Raw genomic sequence first — 14,971 nt, 5'->3', positions numbered from 1 at the left:
AATGGAAATGTACAAGCTGCTCTGTCATCAGTTAGCTTTTGCATTATCCCAGTTTACAAGCAGTTTATGTACCCCAGACAGCAGAGGCAGGGTCAAGACATGAGCAAGGTAAACCTCAGCAACCAGCCCAACCTAAGCTTTATGTTATAAATAAATAAATCAAAATTTACTTTAAGTAATAGTTAATGTTTCTGTCTTCTCTGAAGATGCTTCTTAAATGAAACTAAATCTAAGGGATATTTTTTTCTGCTCAGATGAAATTTTCTTTTCCAATGAAGAAAAACCTGAAAGTTTCACTGCAAAGCAACAGATCTGGGGGAATTATGTGGAAGTTTCCCTCTTCTGTTACCTCCCATCCCATCCTGTCTTGCTCTTGCAGAGGTTTGCAAACCCTGGTTTATAACTGTCTCTGGATGTCCTCGATGGAAAAGCAGTAGGTGGAAAAAAATGCTTTCCTTCTGGTGCTTTCCTCTTAGCTCATCTCACCTTTGGTCAAAGACATTTTCATCCAACAGCTGGAACATGACATCTCTGTCATTGTCATTGCTGGCTATACAACCCAAAAAGGTCATCCTTTGTCTCACTGTATGTGTTTTTCATAGAATCATAGAATGGTTTGGGTTGGAAGGGACCACAAAGATCATCTAGTCCAACCTCCCTGCCACAGGCAGGGACACCTTCCACTAGACCAGCTTGCTCAAAGTCGCAGCCAGCCTGGCCTTGAACACTTCCAGGGATGGGGCATCCACAACCTCTGTGGGCAACCTGTTCCAGTGCCTCACCACCCTCAACAGGGAAGAACTTCTTCCTTACATCTAACCTGAATCTATCCTCTTTCAGTTTAAAGCCATTACCCCTTGTCCTATCACTACAAGTCCTTGGAAAAAGTCCCTCTCCGGCTTTCTTGTAGGCCCCTTTAGGTACTGGAAGGCTGCTGTAAGGTCTCCCCGGGGCCTTCTCTTCTCCAGGCTGAACAGCTCCAACTCTGCTTCCCAATGTGTTTATATATTGTGAACACACCAAAAAGCATGTGTTATAATAGTTTTGGAGACTTTCTGGCAGATATTTCTAGACAAGCAAGTAATACAATTTGGCTTTAAAGCAAGCTAAGTGGGACTTCCCAGGCATAGGGTTTAGACTGGAAAAACAAGCAATGTCTCAGCAGAACAGTAGAGGGAAACAGAGAGATAGTTCTAAGTATAGTATTAAACACTAATAATTGGTAGCGACAAAGAGGTTTGGTGGGTTATGTGAACTGATAAGTTTAAACTCATCACATTTAAACTATAAATAATTGAAAGGTTGAGTACATAGATGACAGGCAGAAAGAGAGGTATACAAATGAGAACTATAATTTATTAGAATAAAGAAAATTTTAGCTTACTGTGTGCCTTTGCATGATTCTTCTCCATGACTCAACTTCAGTGTTCTAAGAATATGAGTGTGTGACATTTCCTTGCACTATCAGAAACTGAAAGTGTGGAAAAAGTTGTCTTCTGGAATACTTAGCTTTCTAGAGCTTGTAAATGAATTTTATAAAACAAATTTCAAAGCCATGTGATTCACTTAAGCTCTCAAAGCAGACAAAACACAGAAAATATTTCCTAAAGTTTTGCCACAGCTAGTTAGCTGAAGGTTATTTTTACTCCAGTTTCTCCCTAAACACCTGTCCCAAGCCAGTATTATCCATCTAAAGAAAAAAGTTATTTTCTCATGGTCACAAATATGAGAGTCAGTTGAGGATACACCACAGGGCAAGAGGCCTCCTATACTAAAGCTTTCTGTAGGAAGGGTAATTTGGAACTTGAAACCTGAAAGACACCTTTTCCTGCTACTATTTTCTATTTATTTTAACTAGCTCATTTAATAAAATTTAGGGATTACATGCTTACAGCAATTTATTTTTTACTAAACACTTTTAGGAAATGCCTCGCCCTTTCTTCAGTCCTTTGTACCACAAAAGTTGACTAGCATATTTTTTTCTAAAGCCAAACATGTTTTCCAAGCCATGCTCATGTCCAAGTCTTTTATTTATAGAATTTGCCAACTGACATAAAGGACTTTTCAGGTCTTAGTATGCTATAATAATGTAATGAAATATTCCCTCATGTAAAATATGAAGAACTTAAGTGTATATAGCTGGGTATACATGCATATACATATGTGCACATACCTGTGTGCACATGTGCATAGAAGATAATGTATATACTTCACAAAAAAGAGAGGATGCTGGCAAACCTAAATAAAGTGATAATAATACACAGACATGAAAGAAGAGGAGAAAACATTATTTCCAATTAACTGTTCTGAATTAGATATAAATATGGTAATTATCACTGCTGGGTTTATGAAACTGTTGAATCTTTCTTGAAAATTAAAAGAAATTTTACCTTCAGTAGAGATTATATAGATCACACACTTTTCTCGGGTTATTTATATGGTTTCACCACCTGCATTGAAGATCTTAATCCCCAGAATGTTTTGCTCAGCAGTCCTTGATCTCTGTATTTCACACTCCACTGTCAATTCAGTGTTGATTTCAATACTGATACCATTCTCAATTCAGTTCATTCTACTGTAGTCTATTCTGACATATTTCAGTCACAATGACCGAGAACATAGTAAATTATGTTTGTACAACACAGACGCTAATTATACCATAAAAGTGCTCTAGACAAAAATGTAGGACAGTGTTTTAGTTAACGTTTTTCTCTTTGGCTGACATGGTAGATCTTTCCTATAGTATCCCAAGTTCTTTAAATCAATAATCAATTAACTAAATCCACCCTAAACACTACAGAACGCTCAGCCTTTGCGAACATGCCAAATGCTTTGTGTGTGTGTGCGCGCGCGTGCGCTCGTGTGTGTGTGTAACATTCCAGCCAGAAGAATGAAGAATCCATTATAATTACATCTGCCAAGAAAAAGCATGGTGAACAATCTCCATTTCAAATTTTATCTACATAAATTCATATGTGGCATATTAATTGTACATATTCTTTTTCTGTATTTGAAACATTTCTGTAGACTTCATGACCTAAAACTGTCTTCCTAAATTTAGCTGGAAAACCTGCAAGAGTAAATGATAATGTATGTGTCACAATATTAAACACAAGCATCCTTTTAAGTGCAAATTTTTGGTCGCTGTGCATTCAAACATTAAAAAAATATGAAATAAATAACCATGCTGTGACAGATTCTATCTTCCTATCAGTCAGAATACGGTATGTGATTTTTCTACAATGTACAAGTCCTGTCTGCAATTAGAGGAGACTAGCTGGCACAAGACAATTGCAAGCAGAACTGACAACTTGTGCTAACCTCTAGGAATTACACTGTTGTTGGAGATCCATGCAGTGATAGCTTTTAAAATGCTGCTTAAAAAAAACTTAATAAAGAGCAAAAAAAGACTTATCAACATCTATGAGGGGATAAATGGCTTACAAGATTTGTACATTGTTGATTCTCCTTGAATCTTTTACATGTCTAAAAGAATAAATTGTATGAACAGGTGTCCAATTCTCTGGTTTCTAATCCTAGAAGAGACTTAAAGATATGTACAACGATCAGAAGTGACTGTGTTACCGCAGAAAAGCATGCCAACATTTGCCAGTAAAGCCCTGATAACTGACTGCATATATGCTATTTTCCTGTCCAGTTAACAATAAAAACACTTTAGCTTAAGCCAAGAGTACTTAGTCTTTCTGACTAGGTGGAAAGTTTTTTAAACAGGTAGTGAAGTGTTGTACATGATGCCACATCAAACCTCTATGCTGGACCTACTGTATATGTAGTAAACCTCATTCAATATGAGAGAGATGCGGGGCGTGGGGGGGGAGCTGGAGCAATTCATAAAGCCCATTTTTCCTAGGGGTACACTGGAAATGGGAAGAAGGTGTGCTGGGGGCCAAATGATTGTTTTGATTGATCTTATCTTCCCGAGAGCTGCAAATCATTTAATTTCCCTCCCAACCTCAAACTGGCTTTTTGGTGAAAGACAAATTTGTTATGCTGAAGTAGTTCAATTTTTTTGCAAAGGTACCTTAAATCCACCATGCATACATACACTTCGAATCTCAAAAAACCCCACTCGAAAGCCACTTCAATGTCATTTTCTAGTATTTGTAAAAGTCATTACGACCTTATGCCATACCATTGCAAACAAAATACAGCCCCAGAAAAGATGTCTCAAAGAGAGGATACAATCACTGCAGGATCCCTATCCTGTAGGTGTTGTTCAGACGCGTCAGACGTACGAGGCCTATAGAGAAAAGTGGGCATAATTGGAGTGTATTCTGGCACTTACATTCAACGTAAATGCAAATCTCCTCGTCAAATCAGCAAGACTTGGATTTGGAGCTCAGTTTCTTACCAAAGGGTTGCAATTCATTTCAAACACAATGGCAATTTGCAGGCTCTTTCATACTGTTTCCAAAATTAGGAAGAGATAATTAAATTTCATAAACAAATGCCTGGTACTTATCTTGAGCAGACAAAGATATTTGTTACAGATACCCGATGTTGATGTCTTAGAATATTACCAAGAACCAAAGTTTGAATCTGAAACGTGTGACAGCTACAGATTTTTTTCAGCCTCACTTCCTCTACAAAGGGAGGATCATCTATCGCCTTGCAGCATAAGGTCCCCAGGAGTTTTATTATTTGTCAATTAATTAAATTACAACAAAACGTTGGCAAAAATTAATATTACTCTAAAATCCCCGAGGGAAAATGGTGAAAAATCATTGCATGAGAAGGACAAACTACTCACTCACACCAAATCTTAAGAACATCAAAACGAGACACCTAGAAAACCAGAATCAGCAGTAGAAGAAGAATTTTGTTACCAACCTTCCTTTCATCAGTGGTTCTTTGTGTGTTCAAACCTGAGAACTAAGTTTCCATGTGGCCCCAAATACTCCAGTCTTCCTAAGAGCCAGAGAAACAAGAATTCAATTGCTACACCTCAGGGTGGCTAAATTCTTGGCACATTAATGAAATACTCTTCAGAAAAAGTAAGCGTAATTTTAGATCGTGATGGGAGGTAAAGACTGAGAAAACTTTGTTGCTGGAAAGACAGATTTGCATGCAGTCAGGAGTTCTGCAGAATTATAACTGTACATTTGTGTCGGTACGTCTTTTAAGGAGTCCAGTTCACTGAAGTACAGTGTGAAATGGTAAATTCACAGCATGACCTGGCTTTGGACAGGACACTTATGAGACTCAAACAGCCCAGAAACATGTTCACTAGTGGCCAAATGTCAATTCTAGCTCTGAATGTTCCCCGGGATTTGCAACTCATAATAATGTCTAAGTTAACTTAGAGCAGAAAATCTCTCTTGGAAATCAGCACACTTTCTGAACCACTCCTTGAGATAACTTATGTGATAGTACTTCTTACCAGACATCAAAATTTGATCTCCAGAAGAACCTGGATGGATCTTAAGTACCTCATGATCATATAAGGCATTCCAGGTGCAAACTGTGAAATCTAAAGACTCCATTCAGCTGCAGTCTAGTCTCTAGACAAAAGGGTCTCCATCTCAAGCTAACACTTGAATTTGAAGTAAGCTTTCAAATATTTGAATTTGACCAAACTCTCAGTTTGAAATATCAAAATTCCGCAGGCATCTATAAGTTTGATTACGGAGCATTCCTTATGTACCCAGCTTGATAGGACCAAAGGACACAGACTTTCCCCCATGAAAAGGTACTTTGGGATTCATAAAATAAGTATTCACTGATCTGTCTTACCTGCAAGGCTTGTCAAAACAGGCGTTCTCAGAGCTTATCTATGAAATCCGGCACCACAGGGGGAAAAAAAAAAAAAAAAAAAAAAAAAAAAAAAAAAAAAAAAAAAAAAAAAGCCAGCTGCACTAATACCCCTTTTTACCTCAAAGGGTGAGTTGCCAGACTATTCACTGGGGAAAGTATCTAAAAAAACCACCTTGGTTACTAACCCAAACTATTATGGAAAATCATACCTGGAACGCATTGAACTTAGCCACATAGAAGTGTGCCAAACACTAAAATGCATTTTCACTGAAAATCCTATTGCTCCTTGCTATACATGCAGATAAGATACTTAACAGTATTTTGCCCACATATGCAGTGGGAAAAATCTGAAAATATTTTTATTTTTGCTTTGCTTTTCCCTTCTATCTGCAAGTAAAAGTTGCTAACCATTTGTATTTTATTTATTTTTATTCATTGTTGTTTCTGTAAGCAGCCTTACCATTTTTCCCTTGACTGTAGAAAAAGCGATGTTGTTTTAAAATACGAAAATAAAGAAAACAGCTGTCAGCACATTGAACTTACATCTGCTTACATAAGTATATCTGTCCCTCCTCATCTCACCACTCTGTAGTGAGCCTAATGCTAACATATAAACATGCCTGTTCAATTAATTTGTAATGCATGCCTCTGCATAGAGAAATAAAGAAATATTTCAAAATGAGATATCCCTATCTGGTCCAATAGCTTTCAGTGACAGTGGCTAGTACTGGATGCACACACTGAATCCCCTGACAATCCAGAATTACTATGCTGCTAGGCACAGGTTTTCAAACCTAGGTAGCTATTGGTTTCATTCTGTGAAAACATATGAAGAACTTAGACTACTTAATTCAGGTACATTTCCAATATATTTCATTGTTTGTTCCTCATTCTTGTCCTAGGAAAAATGACATCTCACACAAAAAAGAAGAAATAATGATGAGTACAAAAACGCTATCTCTGATTTATCTCCTTTTTGAAACAGAATTAGAAGTAAATTCCTGGCTTTAATTTCTACCATTTCCTAGACACCTTCCTTACATACCATACTTTGTTACTGAAGCTGGGTAATCAATGTGAACACTGCAGTCATGAGAAATCACTGCATAACAAGTGACTAACGGTCTGGTCTGAGAGTTATATTCTTCACAAACAATATTACAAATGTTTTCATTGAAAATATTGACTGAATACTTATGTATAATGTCATCTATTTCAAGCAGGTGGTAAGAGGAGTGAACTCACAATAAATTGATGGTAATTAACAGTTTTATTTTTTTCCACCTCAATGCATTTAGCAGGGGACTTGGAGCTAGGAACTATGACCCTTTCCTTAAAAAGTTTAGTAAGGTTTAATGTATTAACAAGGATAAATCTGTCCTCTAACATGGCATTCAGAAAACAAACAGTGAAAGAGAAGAAGTTTTAACATTCCAAGACCACATTGTCCAAATCAGAGGTTCATAAAGAAGAGAACAACTAAGTAATCAGGAGTACCCTGAATAAGATAAGTCAATGGAAAAAACAAAGAGCCTTAAGCTTGGCCAAACCTCTGATTAATTTGAGATCTATTCCGTATAATTGAACACAAAACTGATAAACTGCACAGAAAATATCTGTCAGACAAGTTTATCAATTACAATTGACATTATGTAGCTGCAGAAGAAACCTGCTAAAAAGATGCCAAAATATCCATAGACCTTCAGCTGGAGACTTTAAAGCATTCTTTCACAGGGAGAAGAGATGCAGAGTTAGTATGTTTCAAAAATATTATGTTTCAACAAAAAGCAAGAGGCATTAAAGGTTTCACAGGTTACCCAGCTCTTATATATTTCAGAAGGCAAATTAGATAGGTATCAATGTCTTTAAAAGTCATACTAAGAAGGAAACATAAGGAGTGAAGCAGTCCACAGAATACCTCAGTATAAAATTAAAATCACAGAAAAATCACTTGTAGCAAGAAATACATTTTGTGCAAATAAGAAAGAAATAGTTGTTCCAAAAAAAAAAAAAAAAAAAAAGAATCACGTTAGTGGCATTAAAACTGGGCCATCTGGAGTTGAGTGCTGCGTTGTCCTCCCAACCACTTGCTTGAGGCTTATAAACATAATCATAAAAGCATGCTTCTAGAGGGAATAGAAACTGCCCCAGGTAACCATGCCTCTGCTAGACCAAGATGATTTAGACCTCAAAAGTAAATAGGCCACAGCTATTACAAGCTAAAGAAATTAGGATAAGATAAGGTAACACCAGAAAGGTAACAGCTTCAACAATTTGCAAATGAAGAGCAATGCATGTACTCCTGTGGAGATTTTCAAGGACACAGAAAGAAATTTGTGACCTGTAACAAAATTCTGCTTCTGTTCACGTTGTAGCAGGTACCATATTGCAGGACTGCCAGCAACATGCTATTTCTCTTTCCTTAGCCATGAGAAGATATAACTATCAGCTTTTACCCAGAATGAGGCCTCCATTAAGTGGTTTCTTACTGCAAACAGTGAAAATAATCTTAGAGAATCCTAAGGATGGCAAACAAGGAGAAGAGCTATTCCAGTTTCAGCAAGGCAGGTGGGTAACATATTTCCCTACAGGCTAGTACATTTTGACAGCTTCTCCTCTCAAAATCTCATCCCAGGTCTGATCTGCTACTTACTAATTACCTGTCTTCGTGCTTAGCCCCATGTGTTCCCTTTCTCAAAATCTGAGTGTACTGCTTCCCTTTTTTGCTATTTTAAAATACTCTGTTCTCTGTGTTCAGAGTGAGCAGGATACTTTTGTACACTACAAGAAGGCAAGTAAGATTCAGGCAAGACATTAGGAAAAAAATCCAGCAGTAAAAATAGTGAAGCCCTGATATAAAAGCAAGGATAAAACAGGGTCTACTTAAAGCAATAGAGGTTTTGTTCTCCTGTTAAGCCACAATGAACTACAAGTTGAAATGAAGCATAATTTTATGTAACTCAGCTAATTTAGAAGTGTTACATATCTGTAAGGATAATTCAGCCCTAATTTGGGCAAGGTGTTATTTTAATATGCTTTTAATATACCAGGAGAGTATTACCACTGCCAAAATTACTCAAGCCATCAGCACTAAGGGAAAAGTCACTTCCTACGTTCAGCATATGGTCCAGTTAATTGATGGAACTCAATCATCCCCAAGGACACACTTGCTACTGATGTATTAGCTGCATTTTGAGACCCCAATCCTACTGGTAGTAATGGAAACATCTGACATATCTGGGTACCTCCATCTATGAGACTGAAAGGAAATACTTTGCAGATAAGGAAATAACCCAGAAAATCACAGCCTAAAGATCTTCTGTCTAGTATTCTCATCTATTTTAAGATATAACAGTGGGAAAAACAAGGGGGGAAAAGTGTTCCTGGGAAGCAAGAAATATATTCTGAAGAGTATTGTCTTTTTAAAAGAAAATATATTGTCCCTGTTACCATAACAATTTCAGTGGACAAAATCCTGTATTTGCGCCACGAATAGAATAAAGGCCCAATTCACATATACGTTGTTCCAGATTTACCCTTGTGTATCTCCTTTGATATATGTGCATTTTTCTATAAACTGATTAATGGAGGACCAAAATAAGCAAACACAACAAATTATTCATCTTTTAACCTAGTTACAGAAGAGCCTTGTTTAGGAGTAAGTGCTTATTTAGAGGTCCATAGTTGTTTAGGCTTTGTCATCACTGCTTATTGCCAGACTAAACAGGTAATTCTTTTTTACTTAAACCATCAGATTAGTTTGATATTTATCACCATGAAGCAGATTTGAACTGATAGCACAACCTTGCAGGAGATGCCTGAATCTGTTCTACAAAATATGATGGAAGGATAAATAAATAAAATGAGAGCTTGACACTTTTTAATACTAAACTAAAACTGTAATGTTTCCAGATATTGGAATCGTGCCAGAAGAGCTTAGTACATCACCTGCAAGGCAGGCAATTCCAGTGCAGTTATTGCTCTGCTTAACCAAAAGTAAGACCGTGAACATGGATTTATTACAACCCAAATATGCATTCATATCATTGACAGCCAGGGGCTGAGAAATGCCTTCCTGAGCTCAACAAGATTTATCTGACCAAGTTCTCTAGCAGCCTAAAAAACCACTGTGTATTCTTTTAGCCACACAGATTTCTTCCTATTTTCTTAGGTTCTTCTCCTAATTAATCTTCTAAATTCTGTTTTCCAAGTAAGTCACTCCAGATGTTCTATCTTGGCCATTTTTGGTGTACGTGTCACAGCTCTAGTCCTTCAACTGACCCAAAGAAATTTCAGAAAGCATCTGCTAACTAGACAAGTTGACTGCAGAGAAAACTTGTATAAAAAGTGACTCTACAAGCAGAAAGAACAGAAGTTTATTCTTCGGAGAAAAGAAGAGTCTTACCATGTACAAAAATATAGACAAAGCATGACTAATAATGACCTTCCTATACAGATGCATAAATGGCGTGATACTCATTTAATGCTGTCGGTGTTGAAAATGAGAAACAAACTTAAATGTTAAATAAAAATGAAACAGTCAAAATGCCTGTTTTCACATGCCTGTGTATAGCAATTAAATTAGCCAACATACACTCGGCAAATCTGGCATTTTCATGGCTTTACTCATAAAACCTTTGCAAAATAGAATGCATTTAGAAATACAGTCCAGATATACCTTACTAACTTTATGAGCATTGATATTACCAGAATTATTCTTTGCGTGCCCTCTCTATCACTACAAATCTTTCAAACTACTGAATGCAGTTACCAAGATGAAGGCTGGTACAACTGAAGAACCTGTATTACTTACTCCCAGGGAGAGCTTTGTCCTAAGCTACCTCACTACTCAGTGACGGTGCATACTAGATTATTACATGAAGTCTATATCCCATTAAAGCTTGAGGTCTACTTGTAACTACAATGCTAACTTCTAAAATAATGATTTGATCTCTCTTCTTTAAGGTCTGTGCTCTGTTTTGCTTTTGGGGTTTGGGGTTGGTTTTTTTTTTGAGGTGCAGGGGGATACTTCTGCATCCTACTAGCAGAGAGTTAATTATTTGATCTTTTAAACACCTAGATTCTGGTGTCCAGACTGAATTTTTAGATACTGTCAAAGAATACAAACAGGAATATTAAATATCATTACAGAAAATGACTATGCCTGGGGTAGAGGAAAAGAGACATAAGCAAAGTTCTTTTTGCCAATCAAAGGCTAGGGTGTTTTTCACTGTGCTCGTGGAAACACGGGACATGCTTCTGACACCTGTTGCTGCAGAATAACGATAAGCAAGGGAACCTTTTCAGAACCTTGAAAAACTCAGCTTGATTTCTCAGCTGGGTAAATTAGCCAACGTAGAGTGTTGTACTCAGGTAACTATACTGTTTTCAGGACCTGAGTTAATTCTGATTTTACAGATAATTCTACATTCTGCTCCATTACAATAAAATATTTGTTACCACATCTGAAAAATCAGAATAACGGGATGACTGACATGCCTAACATTAGACATACTTGTTAAATTGTATCCTCAATTGCCATACAATTATCATTATCAGCAGCCTGTTTAGTAGATCACTTGCCATAACTTAGAATATACTTTGTTGTGTTTGTATTCTGGCTATAGTAGTAAACACCTGAAATTTATGGCACACAGAATAAAAAATATATACGCCTGGCAACAGAAGCTATTTGCAGAGAAGACCTGAGGTCCAAAGTGTGCTGCCTCACTTCTTGCCTGCTATCTTACAGTTTCAATTTCCTCATACAGAATTTTAAATCAAAAGTAAATGCACAGAAGGCAATGGAACAATACTAGAGGAAAACCAAGGCAAGGGAAAAGAGAATTCAGGATCCTCAGTCTGACCTTTACAACACTGTAAGCACTTCTTTTTATATCTCATGGAAAAAAAAAAAGCAGAGGCCATTAGGGATTCAGCCTTGTTCTAATACAAATTGAACTCCAGCACACAAATACAGCGAGAAAATGGAGACTTAGGAAATAAGAATGCAAGAAACATTTTTCCTCTTTTATTTCTAGAAAAATATTTAAGAAAATATGGTTTCCATTACATCTGTTACTAATTTTGACATGTGCACAATAGGCAAATAATAGAAAAACTCTGTGAATATATTTGATTAAAATTTTGGAAGAGTATGGTGGAAACCCCTTTTTCCTGTTGATTCCACAACATCTACTATTGCTTTTCTACCTGAGCCAAAGGAAGTAAAAGCTTCCAATCATGCACAGAAAGATCACAAGCTACATGGAACTGTCTGCCCAGCCAGAGTTTCCTGTTTGTGTATTCTGCCATTTTTTCCAGCAGCAGTTCACTGAAGAAGGCAGCCTATGCATCAACAGCTGCTGTTGTAAGTGGCAAGCAGGCAAGGTTTTAGCTTGAGGTGGGTAGGAAAAAAACTCATGATGGACATTGAAGGAATCTTAAATGGTCCTTCCTGGTTTTGATCAAACAGATGTTGTTCAACATATTGACATGTAGGCAGAAATCTAGCCTTCCGTACTAGGTATAAGAGTCTAACATAAATGATCATCCTTTTCTCTGTCAGGTTTCTCTCATTGTTTTGTAAAAACAAAACACAATTTTCTAAAGACACGTCCAGTACTTCATTTAGCATTATTTCCCTATGACATCAAGAATTGTTCTATCGATCCTACCATAATTCATTGTATGCTTCTTTCTTTTAACAGTAAGGTTTGTTTCTTCCTCAGTCTTTTCAAAATTAATTCATCTCCATTAAACATGTTTTAGTTGCATCTAACATTACTTATTCGCACAGCTCTATACTCATACTGCCAATTCTTCCTTCACGTTTTTCAGGAAAACATCTATCTTTATGTCTTTGCTTCACCGACTACCAATGATGCAGTTTAGAAATCATATAAATTCTGGCCTTAGCTACAGATTCCAGAAAAGTAGTCTAAAAATAATTTGAGTCTTTATAAAACTGTGTTTTCTAAAGGTAAGGGTGCTACACAATTAAACCTTGATCACTTAAATAAAAAGACAAAAAAAGGCATAAATTTGAGGAATGCATTGCTGTAAAACATAGGTATTTCTAAGTGGTGAAAGGATGCCTGATTTTATTCCGTTAGCAGACAGTGATTAATCATATAAGCAGAGTATATATTGCATGAGAAACGTGGAGCACAGTCTTCCTTCATCTAGAGTACGAGTTCAAGATGCAAATTCATATCCACGTTTCAAAATCCCCCAAATCTCTATGCACTTCACTATGAAATATTAATATGCATAGCATGAACCAGCTGACACTCTATGGTTCATTTGGAGGATGTTATTCCCTATATGACTGCTTGGAGAGTGTATTTCTACAGAACAATTGTTGAGGGTGGCAGTGGTGCATAAACTAAAAGTATACAATAGTTTTCTGTTGCCTAGAATTTTGCTGAATTTTTGCATTATCATTTCCCAGGTTATAGCCTCTCAGGCTTGGCCTCTCATTCTGGGGAATTTTAAAGAAAATTTCAGGAAGAACTGTTCCACCTTTTCCCAAGAACGATGCTAGGGAAAAATAGGTAACTGCCAATTACCAAGAATATTCTATGTATGAACTTGAAGAGGTCTCAGACTTTAGGGGAAAAAAAACCTACCAGGGAAAAAAACCCAACCCTAACACCTGCCTCCTGCTGCCAAGTGAAATTGCATGAAGAATTGATCCAAACTGAACTCTCCAGAGAGCATCAGCAAATCTTATAGTATGACACACATAGCCCTGCCTCTGACCCAGACAGTTTGCATATATTATTAACTAACTATGCTTCACAAAGCTGATCAGGAATGTGCTGATTGCCTTTTATTAGAAGTTTTTATTAGAAAAGTTACTGTCAAAACCTAATTGTGACAGGGTTGCCAGTTTCAGTGCACAGTCAAGAGAATGACTTTTATAGATGCAGCATGGGATGGCTCACCATGATGTAAGAAAGACCACAGGTGACTCCCTGCTTCTCTTAACAGAGCAGTTGGCATCATAATGGCTACTAAGCAAACTCATGGAGAAAAAGACCCTTGTATAAATCTATGGCCACCTTCATGTCTTGTCCCATTAATACTAACTAAACACAGAGGAGAAAACCTCCAACAAGAGATTTTTTTAAGGTATGTACAGTTTCATAACAGATAACGTCAATCTGTCTCCAGAGCATGCACCAGCCCTAGTGTTCCAGTAGCCGGGCAGTTGTTCTGCTCAGGAAACTCACCCTGGTTCTCAGGGAGCCAGATCAACTCCCCAACCTTTTACGACAGAAAGAGCTTTCACAGTTTGGTCCTCATCTGGATCTGCTTCTTGACCAAGTAGACTGCAGTTGTCTGTGTGAAGTATGAGAGTGGGAACCAGGACCTCTCTGGTCTATAGTTAATGGGCTTAATGTTCATTTTTTTAAACAAGGTAAATAGCTGAGAAATTGGACAAAGATACATTTGGCAGAACTGGATATAGAATTCGGACTTCACATACTACATCCTTCACTCATATTTACACAAACCCTTTTAAATAGTCAGGTTGGCATATCTGAGTTCTAGACTGAGAACTCCTGTGTTCACTTTCTAACTTGACTTCCAAGTGCAAAATGCAACACACAACTTTTGAGCAGTCACACAATAAAAAGCAGCTTGTAGTATTCTCCATTGTTTGAAATTAAAAGATAACATTCTATTTGCAGAGTCCGATATAAACCCAGAGTAGCCCTATATTCTACTTTTATTTTGATGGAAATCAGGATCTGGTCTGAAAGTCTGTGATATTCACTGACTACAAAATAAGAGTGCCAATATACTACAGCATAGACAAAGGGGAAAACGAGATCCCAGGGGAGCATGCAATTTGATGCTGGGGGCAGGGCTGAACTATTAGACCTTCATGCTCTGACTGGTAGGGTCTGTTGCAGGAATGAGCACTTATAAAAACTGACAAAACTCAGTACAGCTCCACTGGCCCATTCTGCATGTGTAAAAGTCATAAAAAATATAATTTAAAATGCATTGCTTAATATCCCAAGAAGATTTTCCAATACAGTACCATTTGATTGACTAATACAGCAGAAAAGCACACAGACACCCTGAGGAGATCAGGCTGGCAATGGCATATGCATGATTACACCATCCATTTCTTCCAGTTATTTTTCCTCTGTGTTTATTGCAGTTGTTTCTCATTTGTAAA

This window comes from Aquila chrysaetos, chromosome 16 (assembly GCF_900496995.4).
Source record: "Aquila chrysaetos chrysaetos chromosome 16, bAquChr1.4, whole genome shotgun sequence".
Lineage (NCBI taxonomy): Eukaryota > Metazoa > Chordata > Aves > Accipitriformes > Accipitridae > Aquila > Aquila chrysaetos.
Note: the sequence above shows the minus strand (reverse complement) of the source record.